This window comes from Nicotiana attenuata, unplaced genomic scaffold (genome assembly GCF_001879085.1).
Source record: "Nicotiana attenuata strain UT unplaced genomic scaffold, NIATTr2, whole genome shotgun sequence".
Classification (NCBI taxonomy): domain Eukaryota; kingdom Viridiplantae; phylum Streptophyta; class Magnoliopsida; order Solanales; family Solanaceae; genus Nicotiana; species Nicotiana attenuata.
In genome coordinates this window covers 65,902-71,973 of record NW_017674703.1, presented here as the reverse complement: position 1 = coordinate 71,973, position 6,072 = coordinate 65,902, and the positions used below count along the sequence as shown (strand labels likewise).

At 39.7% G+C, this 6,072-nt stretch overlaps 1 pseudogene; it reads left to right on the top strand.

Annotated features, from left to right (window-relative positions):
* Positions 1-276: 276 nt before the first annotated feature.
* LOC109219150 lies at positions 277-5,781 on the top strand (annotated as a pseudogene).
* Positions 5,782-6,072: the final 291 nt, after the last annotated feature.

The following is a 6,072-nucleotide window of genomic DNA, read 5'->3' as shown; positions in this document are numbered from 1 at the left end:
ATTATATCCCTGTAAAGAATTACATATAATTGAATGAATAATTATAGGATTAGATTCACAATATAATAAATATGCATACTAGCATACACTGATTAACTTATCTTTTGTCGATTGTACAAAATTTAGTTAGAACAGAAGAAAAAAATTCAGATATCTTTGGCAAGTTTATCGAATCTTTTCTATTTTCTTTCCTCTCCCTTTCCCCCCTCACCTTTTCTTCCTTCCCATTTCTTGGATCTTTTGTTCTTTGTCTCTCTGAGTTATTTACTCAAATTCATGGAAGTCTTTTTCTTCCTCTTTTTCCTACCCTTACTGCTCGTAATGATATTCATTAAGGAGCACAAAAGAGGGCCAAAAAACTTGGCTCCAGGGCCCTGGAAGCTCCCACTCATTGGAAACTTACATCAGCTTGGAATTAGCTCCAGCTGCCCCATGTTACACTCAAGGAATTAAAACTAGTTGAGCGTTCAACTGTTGTCATATCATCGTATAATATGCTGAAACAAGTGATACCGTGCATTTGCAAATAGGCCGGAGATCCTTGCTTCGATGACCATTGCATACGATTGTGAAAACATTGCTTTTGCTCCGTACGTTGATTATTGGAGGCAAATGCGCGAAATTTGCATGTTAGAGCTCCTAAGTCCGAGAAGGGTTCACTCGACTTATCCTCCAACGGAGGAAGAAAATTCTCGCTTGGCCTCAACAGGTACCCCAATTTATATTATTATTATTATTATTTTGTTTAAAAGTTGAAAATATTATTAGTAACTAATATGTACCATAACAAGATATATAAGGTGAGATCGGACAATCTATCCTTGCAAATTAGAATTGTCTCTACCAATATTATTACTATCCAAAACTTTTCCGACAAAAGTAGTTCTTAATTTGTCTCCTCTCTTAATGCCAGGTAGCCCTATCAATATGACTGAATGTCTTTACTCGCACAGCTGTGCTATTATTTGTAGAGCTTCAGTTGGAATGGTCCGTAATTGATTTTTGCAATAAAAGGAATTGCAGCTTTTTTAGGAATTTTCAATATCTCAGATTTGTTCCCTTCCGTCAAGTTTCTTGATTATATCACAGGATTCAAACAAAAACTAGTTAAAATTCATCAAGATTGTGATCACCTTCTTGAAGAAATTGTCTGTGAACACGAAGCTAGCATAGAGAGAAGTAACGGTAATGAGCCCGTTGATTTGCACGTTCTTATTAGGCTTAGGGACAAGGAGATGCACAATTTTCAGATCCCTATTACAAGAGATAACATCAAAGCTATAGTACTCTTGGTAAGTACTTTCTGCATCTTCCTGTAAATCATCTCTTCTTCTTTATCATTATTGTTGTTGTTTATCAATAAAACAGTACAGTTAAATTTGTTACGTGGTTTTTAGACAAGCGAACTAATTTGATCCAAAAATAATAAATAAATCAGATGAAAAATAAGACTTAGCGGTTAAAATAAAAGGAAATGACAAACTTAGTTCCGAGAGCAATGCCTCCGGGGACAGAAGTAAGAACAACATAAAACAGTAAGCAAAGTATTTTATTTAACTTTAGAATGGAATATAGCATATGCCAAAAATTTCGTGTGTTACAATGGCTGTTGAGTCTACTATTTATAGCTATACCTAGGAAAACAAGAACCTAGGATCAAGCCCCTGTTAAATGATAATAAAGAGGATCATTGATGAATATGTACCGGCAGGCCATAAATGCAAATATTCTCTGCAAGAGCTACCCATTTAATGCCAGGGAATATTTTTCATTGAATGCTCCGATGGCAAGCATTTGATTCTGCTCATGTTGATCCTATTCCCTTCGAGGTCAGCCCGATGTCAATTGTAGTTGTTGTTCCTCGTAGTGGTTACTATGCAATTTACTTTCTACCTATCTTCGTTTCTACGTGTCATGTTTCTATTCGATCATTTAATGTAAACCAATTTTAACCTATACAGTTGTAGTATTTATTTTTGGGACACAAATGAGCCCTAAATTTACTTATCAATTGGACACCTATAGGATATGTTCGTGGTCGGAACTGAGTCATCAGCAACTATATTGGAATGGGCCATGTCTGAACTAATGAAGAATCCGAGAGTCATGAAAAAAGTGCAAGCCGAAGTTAGAGAGAATTTGGAAGGAACGAAAATAGTTGATCAACATGATATTCAGAATCTGAAATACTTGAAATTGATAGTTAAGGAAACTCCAAGGCTTCATCCTCCCGGTCCCTTGTCGTTAGCTAGGGAATCAATAGAGCAATGCGAGATCAATGGGTACGTTATACCTAATAAAACAATAGTCCTGCGGAATATGTGGGCAATGGGAGGGGACCCACAATATTGCCGTGATCCAGTGAAATTTGAGCCCGAGAGGTTCGACATTGTTGATGAGATCAAAGGATCAATTCCTTTTGAGTTCTTAGGATTTGGATTTCGGAAAAGAGTTTGTCCAGGAATATCATTTGGTATAGCAAGTCTTGAGCTTACTTTGGCTAGATTACTCTACCATTTTGGCTGGAAACCTATCACGACCGAAATCGAACTAGTCGTGATGGCAGCTAACCCAACCCGCTAGGTAAGCCAAATAACAACTATCCAATTCAAATGAAATCAATAAAACAGTTAATAAAGTTAACTGAATCTTATACATTCCCCAAGAACTGGTAGTACAAATTATGAGCTTCTAAGAATAGAATTTACAAAGCCGGTATGAAATAAATACATCATTTGTTCGAAAAGTACATAAACAACCTTTATAAATCGTAGGCTACCATGAACAAGAGACAGCTGCAACCGGAATGCAGGTACGTCTTCAAATCCAGCTCCAGTCGAGCACAGCAACATCAGCAGTCAACATTTACACGCAAGGTGCAGAAGTGTAGTATGAGTACAACCGATCCCGCGTACTCAATAAGTAACAAACTTAACCTTAGGTTGAAAGTAATGGCGAGTTAGAACAAAGGTGGGGTCCAACACCAATAGCTAAAAACAGTTCATAGCAATGTAAAGCAAGAAATAAAAGAAGTAACTCGGATTTTAAAATGTTCAGCTTGTTCATAATTCCCGAAAATAGTTTCGCTCTTCAAGTATATTAGTGAAAACCCAAGTCCTCTACCGAAATCGTCAAAAAATATGAGATAGTTTGAAAAATGTAATTTTTCTCAAATATCCTTTCAACAGTAAATATGATGTTTCATTTTCTCTCCAGGTAGCAAGTGTAAAATACCTCTCGATGCCCACATGTCAATATATGTGAGAAGACATGAATAACGTGATACCGTACAACATGAGAAAAATGCATCTCTATGCCTGTATGTCATGTGCATGTCAAATGCGATGCGGCTCAGTGATGAAGCCATATGCATACTCGCAGAGTATCAATTCACTCAGTCCTCCCAGTCACTCAGTCCTCACAGCCACTCAGTCCTCATAGTCACTCAGCACTCAGCACTCAGCACTCAGCACTCGGCATTCGGCACTCGGCACTCGGCACTCGGCACTCGCACTCAGTAGGTACCTGCGCTCACTGGTGGTGTGTACAGACTTCTGAGGGGCTCCTTAAGCCCAAACACTATAACAAGCGAATCATGGAACAAATCAGTAAAATATGTTGCGGCGTGTAGCCCGATCCCATATATATATCCTCACCATTAGGCCCTCGGCCTCACTCAGTCATCAATCTCTCCAGTCTCTCGGGCTCTCAATGTCATGAAATATCAGGCCAAAAATAATGATGTGATGTATCGGTAAATAGTAACAGAGACTGAGATATGATATGCATATGAATGCGTATGACTGAGTATGTAATGCAATGAAAGCAGATAGCTTAACAGCAGAAATGACCTCAGTAGGTCCCAACAGGATAAGCATGTAACCTAGACATGGATTCTAGCATGGATCACAGCTCAATAGCTCAAGTACTTAGAAATTTCATGGTCACAGGTAAGATCAGGTAACTACACAGTACCACGGAAATAACGGAGTCACAATTCACACGGTGCACGCCCACACGCCCGTCACCTAGCATGTGCGTCACCTCAATACCAATCACATATCACGTAATTCGGGGTTTCATACCCTCAGCACTAAGTTTAAAAGTGTTACTTACCTCGAACAAGCCAATTCCAATAGCGAGCAAGCCAAGCGATGCTCCAAATTCCCATCTCGCGTGTACCGACCTCTGAACGGCTCAAAACTAGCAAAAAGCAACTCAAATACATCAAATAAAGCCCAAGGAAACAATTCCAAATGACAAAGCTTAATCAAAACCCAAAACTGGCCAAAAGTCACACCCAGACCCGCGCCTCGGAACTCGACAAAACTCATAAAATCCAGCAACCCATTCAATTACGATTCCAACCATACTAGTTTCACTCAATTCCGACTCCAGATTGATGTTCAAAACTCAAAAATTCATATTATGAAACTTTAGGCCAAAGCACCCAATTTCCTCTGTAAAATTCACAATCCAATCACTAAAAATAAAGATAGATTCACGAAATATAGCCAAAACCGAGTAGAGAACACTTACCCCAATTCATATGGTGAAAATTGCTTCAACAATCACCTCAATCCGAGCTCCAAATCTCCAAAAATGTAAAAATGGCCTAAGCCCTCGAAATAGAGTACTTTATACTTCTGCCCAGGCATCGTTGCATCTGCGACACACTTGGCCGCTTCTGCGACAAACGTTCCGCTTCTGCGGAGAAGCACGGTAGAAATGGACCTTGCACCTGCGGAAAAACATCTGCTCCTGCGACATCGCAGGTGCGACACAGGGACTCGCATCTGCGCCAAAGCTTGCTCCCGCGATCAAATCCTGTATTTGCGCGCACGCAGGTGCGTTACAAAAATCCGCTTCTGCGGTCATCCTCACCCAGCTCTCACTTCGCATCTGTGATGATTCTGCCGCTTCTGCGGCTCCGCACCTGCCTCATGGCTCCGCAGGTGCGGTTACACCAGAACCTCTGCCATCAGCCTTAGCCAAAATTTTCAAAATGCTTTGAACCTCGTCCGAAACTCACCCAAGCCACTTGGGACCCAATCCAAGTATACCAACAAGTCCCATAACATAACGCCGACCTACTTGAGGCCTCAAAACACACATAAACACGTCGAAACGACGGATCACACTTCAATTCAAAATCAATGAGTTTTGAAACTTCAAACTTCCACAGCGATGCCGAAACCTATCAAATCACATCCGATTGACCTCAAATTTTGCACACAAGTCACATTTGACATTACAGACCTGCTCCCACTTCCGGAATCGGAATCCGACCCAGATATCAAAAGTCCACTCCCGGTCAAACATTCCAAAAATTTAACTTTCCCACTTCAGGCCAAATTCAACTACGGACCTCCGAATCACAATTCGGACACGCTCCTAAGTCCAAAATCACCAAACGGAGCTAACGGAACCATCAAAACTCCGATCCGAGGTCAAATACTAAAAAGTCAAACATGGTCAACTCTTCCAATTTAAAGCTTCTTAGTTGAGAATCTTTCTTCCAAATCAATTTCGAATAACCTGAAAACCAAAACCGACGATTCACATAAGTCAAAATACATCATACGGAACTACCCATGCTCGTAAACTATCGAGCAAAGTGGAAATACTCAAAACGACCGTCGGGTCGTTACAAAACCTCCTAATGGATTGAATTCAGAGGAATTCGATATGACTGAGAAATTTGGTCCTAGCGTTGGAAGGAAAAACAATTTATACTCAATTGCTTCACCATATGATTCGGCCCAACTCTCTAGTTGGTAAGATTGTTCTTCTCAGAATTAGTTGTTTAACTAGTGTTTGCAAGTAATTAATAAAGATAAGTCATTCAGTACTTCCTCTTTCAGCAATATTGCTTTTCCTTTTCCTTGTTGCTTCGTATTTCTCGTGTACTGGTTAATGATGTAATAAGCTGTTTTATTCTGCAGTAAAGGTTGTGCAATATTATGTACCTACAGGACCCCTTCAACTTAGCGTCGTTATTTCAATTTTACACTATAAATTTGTGGGATTTTACCTCTCTAAACTCGTTTGAAGTGGTATTATTTCAATTAT